Consider the following 14156-nt stretch of genomic DNA (forward strand, 5'->3'; position numbering starts at 1 on the left):
CCATGAGATGCACATGCATGCCAAATATCAAGTTGCTATCTTCAATATTGCAAAAGTATTTATAAAATAAGTGATTTGGGCCACATATATTTGACCTCTGACCTTGAAGGATGACCTTGACCTTTCACCACTCATAATGTGCAGCTCCATGAGATACAAATGCATGCCAAATATCAAGTTGCTAACTTCGATATTGCAAAAGTATTCATAAAATGAGCAATTTTGGCCACATATATTTGACCTCTGACCTTGAAGGATGCCCTTGACCTTTCACCATTCAAAATGTGCAGCTCCATGAGATACCCATGCATGCCAAATATCAAGTTGCTATATTCAATATAGCAAAAGTCATTGCAAAATGTTAAAGTTGGCGCAAACAGACCACCCAACAGACCAACCAACGGACAGGGCAAAAACAATATGTCCCCCACTACTATAGTGGGGGACATAAAAAGTTGCCCCCTACAAATTAACAAGGAATATATTGGCACAGAAAAACCCTCAAACTTTTTAAGACCAAGCATTTATTTTTCACTACTACAGGAAGAGGCCTTATATATATATATATATATATATATATATATATATATATATATATATATATATATATATATATATATATATATAAATCCAACAAATATCCTCTATTTTATTTATTATGATTATATAAAGGTTATTTTTTGGATTCCGTGGATTTTCGATTTTAATTCACGAGTGATCATAGAAAATAATATTTTTTCTATGATCACGAGTGAATTAAAATCAATTATCCACCGAATCAAACACATTTTCTTTTTATTTTATTTTTTTTCACCGTTTATATACATTGTTAAAGAGTTTAACTAAAGAATTTCGCTGGGATAATGACGTCATTTCGTCAAAAAATGACTTCATTTCACAGTAATCAATGAAAATTATCGACAATTTTCACTGATAATTTTCACTGTTTGAAACAGTGAAATTATCAGTTTTAATTCACTGATATTTCTCTATAAACCACCGGAAAGCATAAAATAAAAAGAGTTATATCAAATTTAGTATTTCCCTAATCAGTGGACTTTTTTGTGTGAAGAAAAAAGGCTAATGAATTTATTTTCCCAATTTCATGAAAATGCCGATAAAATTCCCACTTCCAAAGCCATGGGCTATCTTCCCAAAACATGGAGAAAAAAACCTGGCTTCTGGGGTTTATCAGTGTCAGAAGAATTAAGCATGACATAACAAATAGAACAGTGTGTTAACTATGATGTCAATATTCATTAACATTTTGCTTAAAATGTTCAAGAGTCAAACATCAATGTTTGAGTAAAAATAAATTCAACTATATGGTCACCAAAACAGTTTATTTTCTATGTTTATTAAAATTTTAGAGTCAATTTAAAAAAAAAAGAAGAAAAAAAGATAGTAGAGGACCACAATATGCTATTATGAAAATCTAACCCTTGAGGTTTAAGAGAATTAGATTGTTATAGTAATATACTATTACTAAACAAGTAAATCATGTTACCCCTGTAGTGTAGTTGTTTTGACCCCAGGGAAATGATCAGTATTTTTTTTCACCATTTTGGGAATGGGGCCGGGTCCCTTTGGATTGGAAAAATTTGTGGCGTTTTGACTAAAATTGGGAAATTAGTGTTGTTGTTTTGCTTACAAATGCTTCAAAATTGAGGATAAAAGTGTGTCCAGTATTATATTTACTAAGGTTGATCTTATATGGATGGGAGATGAACAAAATATTGATCTAAAAAAATATATGCTACATCATACATGTACCTAATATTGAACACTTAGTCCTTGTAATTACAGACAAGGCAATTATTTTTTTTGCCATAATTACAGCCTCTTATAGGCTGTTTTCCAATTGCAAAAAGTAAAAAAAAAAGGCTTTCCCAATGGCAAAAAGTAACATTTTCCCCCCAAAATCTTACCAGTTTCCCCCAAAATATGCCAAACTTTCTGTGAAAAATCATCCGACCATAACTGGCTGATAATATGCACATCTCCTATTGGTAGTGAAGCTTCCCATAAAGTTTCATTGAATTCTGGTCATTAGTTGCTGAGAAATAGTCGGGACAAGAATTGCACTATATGTACAGTTAAAGGAAAATTTCAAAGGGCCATTACTCTGTGAAAAATCATCCGACCAGAACCGGCTGATATTATGCACATCTCCTCTTGGTAATGAAGCTTCCCATAAAGTTTAAATGAATTCCGGTCATTACTTGCTGAGAAATAGCTCAGACAAAAATTGTGCACGTGCAGACAAAGCGGCGACAATATGCTCCCCCAAAAATATTTTGGGGGAGCATAAAAAAATCACTGCAAGGTGTTGTTTTTTTTGGCAGGGTTCGCCAAAACAGTCGGTCCGCCGGTCCTGACCGGCAAATATTTCTCAGGACCGACAAGTGATTTAAGATAATCGGTCCGACTGACCGACACAATCGGATGAAAAATGGTTTCAAAAAGATCACTCAAAGTGTAAAATATGCTTTTGGATAAATAGAAGGTAAATGCTTTTTGTTCAACTTCTGTCAAAATCCTTTTTTTCTTACCTTCATTTTGATGTTTTGATGTTTAAAGTTGGATTAGAATTGACTATCACATGCGAGTTCAAAATCAACGGTCTTTGTTAAAAAAAGCAACCGAGTGCGTCTGCCATTTTGTTTGTTCCATTTAATTATTCCACAACAAAAACCGCATGAAAACTTGTTTCAACAGGCATTTGTGAGCATTTCTGTTAAATAGTTTCATTATTATATTCTTATGGGAAGGATATATTTTAATTTACACACCAACAATTTCTGAAATCAAAATTAGATTTTTCACCCGATGTACTATATTTCGGATATTTTAAAATTCGGACATAGGGATATTTATGTTTTGATTTGTTGTTGATAGTTTGTAGCAATATGTTTTGTGTTATTTCAGACAACAAGAATGGATAGTGGTAATGGGCCTTTCTATCAAGAAATAGGTGTGAAAGACATTCGTTTAATTGAACCTGGAAATCAACCTCGGCTAAGAGAAAATATTTTAACAATAGGTGTTGTTTTAGAACTTGTGAAATTGGCTAATAAACAGAAATTGAAGTCATCCAAAGTAGTGTGAATGGGTGTGTGCAATTAAGTCAAACTTGATTGGATGTCACCCTAACTTCTCAAGAACACGGATTTGCAGAGCTGTGCAGGCTAAAAAACAGTTTGACAAAAAGAAGTCTAAAAAGAATACCTTTGGTTTATATGTGGTTTATTATTAATATAATAATTGTTTAATTATATCGACTTTAGACATGTTTTTTATTGTATTTTAATGTGATCAAAACCAATAAACATCTAAAAGGTACTCTCTTTTGTTGTGTTTTGCTGCTATAGTTAAGTCGGACAGTGGGACTGACAGAAACTGATTCGGACTGACAAAAAATTCAAGTCTGTCAGTCCGAATGACTGACAGATTTTTCAAGTTTTGGCGAACCCTGTTTTGGTCAAATTTGGGAAATTCATTCAGCCCCATTCTAAATCTCTATAAGTATATATTTTTCCCCCAAATGACTGTAAAATTCCTATTTAAAAAATCACAATAAATAAAAGAAAAATATAATTTTAAAAATAAAATTGTGTTTGTTTCCCTATACAGCGCTATAAGTTGAACCTTATATTGAACACACCTTTTTTCTCTTCTTTTTCTTTGGAGAACTTTTAAGCGAAAAAAAAAAAAACCAGAAAAAAACACTAAAAATAAATTTCCAATCTTTGTCATATTTTTCCCAATCCAAAGGCCCCAGGCAAAATCCCTAAAATAATGTGAAAAACATACAGAGATAAGATTTTTTTTACTGTAAGTCTATACCGGTAAGTTGTGTGACACCTGGCCTGGGCGTGGGCAGTTTTAACCTGCAGGGACATATTTTGGACATATTGGTAGAGGACCACCATACATACATGTAGTTACAGACTAAATACCAAACCTCGCAATTTCAGAGATTTAAAAAAAGAGTTTTTACCCACCAGTGTGTTTTTTTAGCTTCATATCGGGAAAATGAAACATTAACATGATTATAAATCACAGTTTTCCAATTGTTAATAATTAAATGTTTAATGTATTTTAAACTTTATGTCATAAAGTGTTACAGACTTGTATCTCTGTGTAATAAACTAAAGAAATAAGTTTATTGGAAAAGTTCTGCATCTTTTTAGAGAAATTTTTGTCAGATTTTTTGGGGGAAAATGTTACTGTTTGCCATTGGGGTTCATAAATGGTGCTTTAATAAGAGCCGCAATAGAACAACGCCAGGATCTACTGAGCTGGCCAAGTTGACAACACAAGCGGAATGACGAAGCATTTAGTAAATACGTATATATAAAACAAGACAACCCAAAGGAAGGATCAATATTGACCCCACGGGCATTATCAGAACAAACTGATGAGGACCACCATATGATGTTACACAACAAATCTTAAACTCTTTATCTGTGCAAATTTATAAATTGTTCAAATTTAACTAAACAGTCTATATACCAAATGTGATCCAAGGTGCATGACCAGTTTTGATCCCAGGACCATGACTTGAGCTAATTAAGTAGATTATATAAACAAAATGTTTTATAGCTCTGATAACCAATATGTTAAATGGATCAGAAACCTTTGAACAACTTTGATAGAGGGTCACCCATGGATTATTCCTGTGAAAGGTCAAAGGTCATTGTTACATTACCGCGAACTGTCAGCATTAACACTGGAGTTACAATGCAGCTACCTACCATAAATTAAATTAATAAACAAAGAATCAAGTATTAAATTATTAACTTGCTCTCAATGGAATAAATATTTTGAACTCTGACAGAAGTACATTATTTGATTAAGAGGAATTAAGTTTCATTATTTGTCAGTGACAATTATGAATATTGATATTAAAACAAGGGCTGTTTCAGTGTTTTTTTTTCAGTTTTGGAGGAAAGGGGTCTGAACACCTGAGGGGGGAAAATTCGCGCGTAAAAGGGGAAATTTCAATGCTCAGCAAGTAACAGTACAAAATCAAGTTTTAACACTATAATTCACCATACATAGAAAGAAAAACATTATTCCAACTCTTGTTCTCATCAACATGTTTATGTTCAAAGATCAACATTTCTTGGCTTTTCTCCGAATTTGTCAATTATTCTGGTGACCTCCTCTTCACCAAGTTTCTCTGTGTGCAGACATGACTTATCAGGGACTCAAGTGTAGCTTCCCCAAGCCTGTTTCTGCGTTTCACTGCCGGCATTTGAAGACGACTGACTAAGTTGTGCTTGTTTAAACAGAATATCTTTTTTTTTTAAGTTAAAACAGATTTTTTGTCAATTTTTTTCCGAAAGCTTTTGCTGTTGTGCGACATGGTGGAATACGTACAGTTTACGGTAGATGTCGTAAAGCGAAAGTCGTGATGGTGAATTATGTACGGTTTGCAGTTAAGGAGTAAAGGCTAAAAGAAAGTAAACACGCGGATGCTGCAGTTCAGGAAAATAATAGTAAATAAATTCATAAAGAAAGACGTATTTAAATGAGGTATTGATTAAAATTGAATTACACTTACGAGAGGGGAATTTTTCAAATATTTGGAGGAAAGATATATACTCTAGAGATGGGGGAATGGGGCCGAATAACGCCGAATATTTCATAAAAAAAACAAACCCACTGTGTTTGTAAAACATGCATGCCCCCCTTATGCAGGGACGGAAATAAGTGGTTGTCCTTGAGCCCAGGGCAAGTAGATTTTGGCCCGGGAAACCCAATTTCAAAAGTTGGTAGTCCGGCTGGGCAACTTACTTTTTTTAAGCTTGAAACAATTCAGTGCAATGAAAATTGAATACAAATTGGCAATCATGTATCAATAATGATTTAAATAATATTCATTATTAAGGCATAGAAAATGATTAAATTCAGGCTCATAATTATACATAATGCATTAAAAGTGTGTCAATCCAGCAATGTTATGTAATTATATATCATTTTATTTAAAGAAGTAGTAGGTACATATTACATGAAATGTACATATATCTGGGCTCGTTACTCTTTAGCTGGGCAACCAACATACTAAAGCAGGGCTTTTTACCCTTATAAATTCGGCCCCTTCCTTATTGAAAATAAGGTCCTTTTTTTCCCAAAATTGATAGAGGAATTTCCCAAATTGTATTTTTTTTTTATACTTAAGACATATTGGGCATCCCCCATGTTGAAAGCAATGAATGAGCACTTTAATATATGATTAAGAATGCACCACTATGTGTCTTTTAATATGTCTTCATAATGAAAAAGACCCTGTTTAAAAAACAAGGCCTTCCCAAAATGAGCAGTTATCGCGCATGAAATTCCCAATCTGAAAGGCTAGGGCCTCTTCCGAATTTCCTGATGAAAAGCCCTGTAAAGATGGTTGCCTGTGCTAGCAACAAATAGCAAAGTTAGTTCCCATCCCTGAAATGGGCTGTCAGTTGTAGTGGCAGCCATTGTGTGAGTAGTTAAGAGTATGATTGGTAATTTAAAGAATTGCTCGCCTGACTCATGGAGTTGCTGATGAGAGTCTGTTGTTTATTTGTCATAAACTTCAACCAGATATTTTTTAGATATTAAATAAAGAAAAGTCAGAAGTGTACATATGTTTATCAATTATGTATAATGGAAGCAGTTAGTTACAGAGAGAAGTTGTAACAAGTCACTGTGACCTTGAACTTTAATCTAGTGACCTGAAAATTAATAGGGGTCAATATCTGTCAGTTATGACCTATGTCCCTATGAACATTCCTGATCCCAAGCTTAAGCGTTCTTCTTCTCAGGTTATGCTAACTGTAAAGCCTATTGCAAACAAAATTACAACACAATATAATAAGTCAAGGTAAATATGTCCTTCATTTATCATAACCCTTATAACTTGTGATAAACAACTTCTTCGTTCATCTCACAGTCATTGAAATTCATATTTAAATCTACAAGCAAGTCGGGCTAGTACTATTGGAATTTGAACAAGCCAGAGTCAGATTTTACTAGCCCAAACATTTTTGTTAAAAATGCAGATAAACATAACATAAAACATCCAAAGAAGCATTCATTTATTCAATCTTTAGGCCACGACTTTTTTTTTTATTGGTTTACAAAAATTATTTTGAAAATGGTCCATCGGGCGGTCGAAAAAAAAAAAAAAAAAAAAAACATCATTGAAAAAAAATGTTAATACTAATAACATCAGAACAAAGACAACATATCTTTTATAACCTTAAACACAGAGACAAAAAATCAAATTATGCAATGAAACACATCTATATCTTCCAATAAAATGAGTCCTAACAGCACCTTATGTAACATCAGGCAATTTTAAACACTGCATTACATGACATGCGTTCTTCTCCCATTAAAACGAAAAACTGCGCTTCATTTCCATAATTGGATGCGCACCATTACGCAATGCGATGCCCGTTGCATAAATCTTATATAAGATAAACTACTCATACACAAATTACCCGGTATGTGTTTGCTCTTACTCGACTTATGAGATCGTACATGAAAAAAAAAATCGAGGTAGATCGATCCATGCGTCGTCGCGGTAATGTTTGTCAAAGTTGTTGTTGTCATGAAAACTCGTTGATTTACAACGCAAAACGTCTTATTTGAACTGACGCGAATTAATTTAATCATATTTGTCAACTTCGCTTTTGCTTTATTTTGATAATTTAATCCAAAGTTTAATGTTAGCAAGTGTTTTTTTTTACTGGAATTGTAAACAAGGAGTCAGTTAAAGTCTTCCGAAAATGTGCAGTCTGTGTGAATTGACAGTTTGACGTCATCAAAGGAAAGCCGCTTTCTGTCGGAAGCAATAAAGCGACAAATTTCGCGCCGAAAAAATTGGCTTCCTTTGTCTTGCAATCAACATGCCGAATCAATTGTGTGTTTGGTTCTCAATTGCAATCCTCCAATTTAATAAAAGCACGTGCATAGCTCCGCCTTCGAATCTTTTGCAGAGAACGGAGGCGGAGTTTAACGGTTAATTGAGCTAGTGTTTTACACAAGTTGAGTTCCGATTTGCCGAAATTACTCGGCCCAAAGCGTTGAAACGACAAATACATTTATCAATGATTTTCCGAGATATACCGATTTGTTCCGATTTCCAAACTTTCTGTACAGTTCCTATAAACTATGGCGGACGTATTTACAAAATTCCTAAACACATATATCGTAAATAATGGCAGTGTTTTATTGGATTATTTATACTAATTATCAAATACTATCGGGTTTGTTTAATATAATTAACATGTTAAACAATATAGTTAAGTCACAGACACGGACATAAATTTTGATGGGGTCGACATTTGACTGACGCTGATTTTCTTATTGTCTGTAATTTTTACCCGAAATAAATTTTGAGAAGTGCCCATAAAAGGACTGGTACATACTGTAATGTGTCACATTGAAAAATATCCCGATCTCTGCAATTGAATATATGTGAACCAATCGTTGATTGTACTTACTTGATTTTATTCGCAACCGTACTCAAACCGGATCGTTTTTTTTCTCGTTTCGCTCGTTTTGCAGTGCGGTCGGGAATAAAATATTTAAAAAAAAGACGATTTTCCGATTTTATTTTTTTTCCCATTTTCCGAAAATTAGGGTCGGCGGTTTTGTAAACCAAGAAATATAAAAGTCGTGGCCTTAGAATACAATACAAATCTCTTATTAATTTCATCCTCATCTAAGTTTGCTTGCTCGTCATCTGAGCCAGCCTCTTTCGGATCCTGAAATAAGAAGAAATTAATTTCACACACGGATTTCAATCAAATCACAATTATAAATATATACATAAAGTTTAGGTAAAAAATTAGCAGAAATGTATCCCATATATCCATGTGAAAGAGAAAACAAACCTGAACCACCAGAAAATATATAAGCAATTAAGTGCCAGGTTATTCTACAAAAAGCCAGTTGACAAATGCGTCAATCAGAGTTACCTCAGATTCGCATTCCTCAACGACGTACTTGAATGACAACTGTTCGGCCATTACTCTCTGTGTCCCGAACGCAACGCAAAACATTGATTTTACATAATAGTAATCCGGGAAACACAAAACAATGCGCTTTATGCGCAGTAATCCAATTATCGGCTGATTGACCAGCACGTGTGCGCAGTGTGTTAAAACATAAGCGGCTGTTGATTTATGCGGCTCAAAACTTTGTTTACAAATATTGAAAATGAAAGTGGAACTAGTTTTCTGTTTAATGAATTGTACAAGCACGTCGGGCTTATAATATTGGATTTCCTACAAGCCCGAAAGAAAAAATACTAGTTTTTTGCTGTCGGACTAGTGCAAATTTCGACGACTGATCTCATCATCACTGTCATCCTGGAAATTCTCTGTCAGAAACCATATACTGTAAAACAAGCAACCTGGACTTTATTGACTTGCTTGCAGCGTCTTGCCAGGCTTCGCTCCAGCTACGTATTTAAGCATAATGCAGTCTTACGCGCGTAGGGACTTAATCTTTGGAAATAAACTTACGGAACGTAAACACACACACAAGGTTACAAAATAAAACAATGTTTATTCCAAAAATGCAAGCAACGGGGCCATCCTTAAAAAATTGTTTGTTTGGCATAACCCAACCCAGGTAACTTTGGGTGGGTCGGTAGGTAGGGATTATATTTTTTTTTTGTATTTTTTTTTCTGACATTGAACTCCGACATATACCAAACTGAAAGGTAATTATCAAATAAAGCTCCAAGTCTTCTGCCTCATGAAAGCAGCGTTGTCATTAGGATTCTTTGTAGCAGGCTTTTGAGTTATTTGAGGAGGCCAACTTGTGCGAGCACCTAATGTGCGAGTTGCTAGAGGGTTCCAGGAATTTTTTTAAAATAAAGGTTCCAAATCTCGACCTCTGGGCGATTTTGGGCAAATAATTTAATGATTTTGCTCAGTTTAAATAGAGGATATTTATGTGAATGGTACAGAAAAAATAAAGTCCTCAGGCTACATCAACTCTGCAATTATCAAGATTTTGATAAAAACAGATATACATGCATAAAAATAAACACTGCACTGGCAGCACTGTGTGTGTCATGACTGTCTTTGTCTGAAATAATTCAGTTTATAAAGATTATGTGCCTGTTGACTTGAAAATAATGCAGCTTTTCAGTGAAAATTTTGGCATAGGTTCACATAGCCAAGACAATTTAGAATAAAATGTATAGGAAAAAAAAAATTTAAGGGCCCTTACCGAGGCATTTTCTCATTAAAATTGTGCATTGATTTCCCTAGCCAAGGCAATTTAGAATTACATGTTCTGGCAAAATACCCCTTGCGGAAGCCTTTTCTCGATAAAAAATTTGGGCATAGGTTCTAGCTGAAGCAATTATTCAGAATAATTTGGCAGTTTGGCAATGCAGATTTTCCAAATAAATCGGGCATAGGTTGCCCAAGCTGAGGAATTCTTAGGATTTAAATTTTTTGCCGAGGAAGCTTCTTTGGGCCTTTTTTTAAATACAAATTTGGACATAGCTAAACATTGCAGTGCCAATTCAATATATTTAGCATTTTAGGCATTGCGCCTAGGCCAGGGCCGACCTTAATCATGAACAAATCAGGAGAGTTTGGGGCTTGAGAGTTTCATTTATCTTAATGAAAGACTCACCCTCCTATAAAATGTGGTTACAAATAAATCCACTTACCGTTTGGAGGTTCAAAACTCCGCAGAGAAACCAAACATCGGAACCAAACATCAACGAAATTTGTCGAAAATAGAAAAAAATACGAAATGTAACAGGAAAGTGCATTTATCCGGAGGTGCCGGTAAACGATTAACGTTAACAAAACTGGAACAAAAATAACTTCACCAGCGAACTATCGTTCTCACTCGAAACACAAATGAAAAAATCGTCTATTTTTCTTTTTTTAGGACACATGTTGACTTTGTCACAGTGTGTGACCTTGAATCAAAGTCGTACACTCCCGTGACCCGCTCCACGATTGGACAATTATTTCGATACGACCAATGAGAAAACAGTTAACATATATCGGTTACGGTTATTTACTTCCGTTTCAGACCGTTAGTATATCAACGAATACTAAATATCTGGTCATCGTCGTCAGGTCAGCACATAAGGTAGTCGTGAAGACCCAGCGATGACCAGTAAATAAACTCTGACATTCACACCTCATCATCGTCGTGAAAAAATGCTAATTTTTATTCCATTTTTTTTCCAAATTTGAGCCAGCCTAAAAAACATTTGAGGCGGTCAAATCGGCCGCTGGCCGCCTCCTAATGACAACGCTGGAAAGGAAATTGGTAAAGATTTTTCTGCACCATCCGTATCACCGCACGTGTATTCGTAAGTCTATTTTTTCTATAAAGAACTTCGAAAATATAATATAAATCGACAGACCGAAAAATTGTATGCATTTTGCACATGAAATAAAATGTGCATATCGTTTGACTACTGACATGAAAATAAGTTGCAGGGCAAATACGTAATTAATATACTATGTGGTTGACATATTACTTTACAATAGCATAGTTTGTGAGAAAAAAACAACAAAGTAATTATAACATTTTAATTTCAATCAAGAAAAGAAAGGTGCAACATCTTAGACATGTTACTAATTATTTAATTATCATCCTTTAATTCAGATCGATAGTCGGTAGAAATTTGTAAAGTGATCAGCTTACAAATAATTTATTGAGTGTTACGCTTCTTTTCATTTGCTTATTTTTTATACGACTTTTGCCATCGGCCGTTATTTTGTAGGCAGACGACAATATCAACTGTGTATTCCATTATCTGCGCATGAATTAACCAATATTACCCGATAGCGAACTCAATGCTGATTGGCCAGCTACCATATGCGCTTCAAATTGTTCATGGAAACAAAGAGAAAAATAGTTTAAAAAAAAAACACACTCCGGATTAAAATGGCGGATGTTTTCAATGAAATTTAACGAGATTTAAGCAAATTATAATTTTCTTGAGCCAAATTCGCTTTTCTTTCGCAAATGGTGAACGACAGCGCGAGCCCTGTAATAGTGAACATTTATTCCAATAATAACACGTTCGCAATGCTCGCGCTGTTGTTCGCCATTGAGTCATTTGCAAAACTATTGAGAATTTGGCTCAAGAAAAATCTAAATCACGAAAATGCTAAATCTAGTAAAATTTCGTTGAAAACATCCGCCATTTTAATCCGGACTGGTTTTCTATATTTGTCTCTTTGTTTCAATGAAAGTGTTCGCAATTCGAACAGTGAACAAAACCTGGTCTGTACCCGATTAGACATTGCTTGACCTTGTTGTTAATGAAGTGCACATGGTAGCTGGCCAATCAGCATTGAGCTCGCTTACACATGACATGATGTTGTCGAATGAAACGTGAGAACGGGTGGAGCTATCGCATAATATTGGATCCTTCAAGCACAGATGTTGTATAATTTGAATACACATTTAATATCCCTGTCTGCCTCCAAAATAGCTACTGGTCGAAAGTCGTATAAAGAGATAAGCAAATGAAACAAAAACGTGACAATACCCGTCAATAAACAGGCTTTTTCCGCCCAATGCCACGGGTCCGAAATTCGGCCCCATTCCCAATGCAAATCAGGTTGTTTTTTTCCCAAATGAAAAAAAAAATCCCAATTAAAAAAAATAAATAAAAAAATAAGTTTTTTTTTTTTTTTTTTTACCCTTTAAATATATAAGTTGACCTGATCCGGTGTAGAAAATAGAAAGTATTGCATAATTAAATTATCTGTTGCCTTGAATAATTTGCTTTAAAAACTGTAAAATATGTTAATGATTATTTAAGACTTTCCTTATTTCCCTCAAAATCCGGCGCTTCGCGCGCTTTTTTTCACCTAAAAAAAAGCCAAGCCTTTTCCCCAAATACAGATTAAAAAACCTGCACTTGTCACACATGTTCATAATATTTTGTAAAATTTAAATAATAAGTTATCCAAATAGTCTTTATTTACCAGTTAAGGCCACGACTTTTTTTTTATTGGTTTACAAAAATTATTTTGAAAATGGTCCATCGGGCGGTCGAAAAAAAAAAAAAAAAAAAAAAAAACATCATTGGAAAAAAAAGTTAATGCTAATAACATCAGAACAAAGACAACATATCTTTTATAACCTTAACACAGAGACAAAAAATCAAATTATGCAATGAAACACATCTATATCTTCAAATGAAATGAGTCCTAACAGCACCTTATGTAACATCAGGCAATTTTAAACACTCCATTACATGACATGCGTTCTTCTCCCATTAAAACGAAAAACTGCACTTCATTTCCATAATTGGATGCGCACCATTACGCAATGCGATGCCCGTTGCATAAATCTTATATAAGATAAACTACTCATACACAAATTACCCGGTATGTGTTTGCTCTTACTCGACTTATGAGATCGTACATGAAAAAAAATCGAGGTAGATCGATCCATGCGTCGTCGCGGTAATGTTTGTCAAAGTTGTTGTTGTCATGAAAACTCGTTGATTTACAACGCAAAACGTCTTATTTGAACTGACGCGAATTAATTTAATCATATTTGTCAACTTCGCTTTTGCTTTATTTTGATAATTTAATCCAAAGTTTAATGTTAGCAAGTGTTTTTTTTACTGGAATTGTAAACAAGGAGTCAATTAAAGTCTTCCGAAAATGTGCAGTCTGTGTGAATTTACAGTTTGACGTCATCAAAGGAAAGCCGCTTTCTGTCGGAAGCAATAAAGCGACAAATTTCGCGCCGAAAAAATTGGCTTCCTTTGTCTAGCAATCAACATGCCGAACCAATCGTGTGTTTGTTTCTCAATTGCAATCCTCCAATTTAATAAAAGCACGTGCAAAGCTCCGCCTTCGAATCTTTTGCAGAGAACGGAGGCGGAGTTTAACGGTTAATTGAGCTAGTGTTTTACACAAGTTGAGTTCCGATTTGCCGAAATTACTCGGCCCTAAGCATTGAAACGACAAATACATTTATCAATGATTTTCCGAGATATACCGATTTGTTCCGATTTCCAAACTTTCTGTACAGTTCCTATAAACTATGGCGGACGTGTTTACAAAATTCCTAAACACATATATCGTAAATAATGGCAGTGTTTTATTGGATTATTTATACTTATTATCAAATACTATCGGGTTTGTTTAATA

The 14156-nt window shown here is 34.4% G+C and overlaps 1 protein-coding gene across 1 annotated transcript in view; it reads right to left on the reverse strand.

Moving 5' to 3' along the window:
• The window catches only part of LOC127833825 (tubulin beta chain), a 32428-nt gene that overhangs the window by 2447 nt on the left and 15825 nt on the right, over window positions 1-14156 (reverse strand). The window lies entirely within an intron of this gene.

This window comes from Dreissena polymorpha, chromosome 6 (genome assembly GCF_020536995.1).
Source record: "Dreissena polymorpha isolate Duluth1 chromosome 6, UMN_Dpol_1.0, whole genome shotgun sequence".
In the NCBI taxonomy this organism is placed as follows: domain Eukaryota; kingdom Metazoa; phylum Mollusca; class Bivalvia; order Myida; family Dreissenidae; genus Dreissena; species Dreissena polymorpha.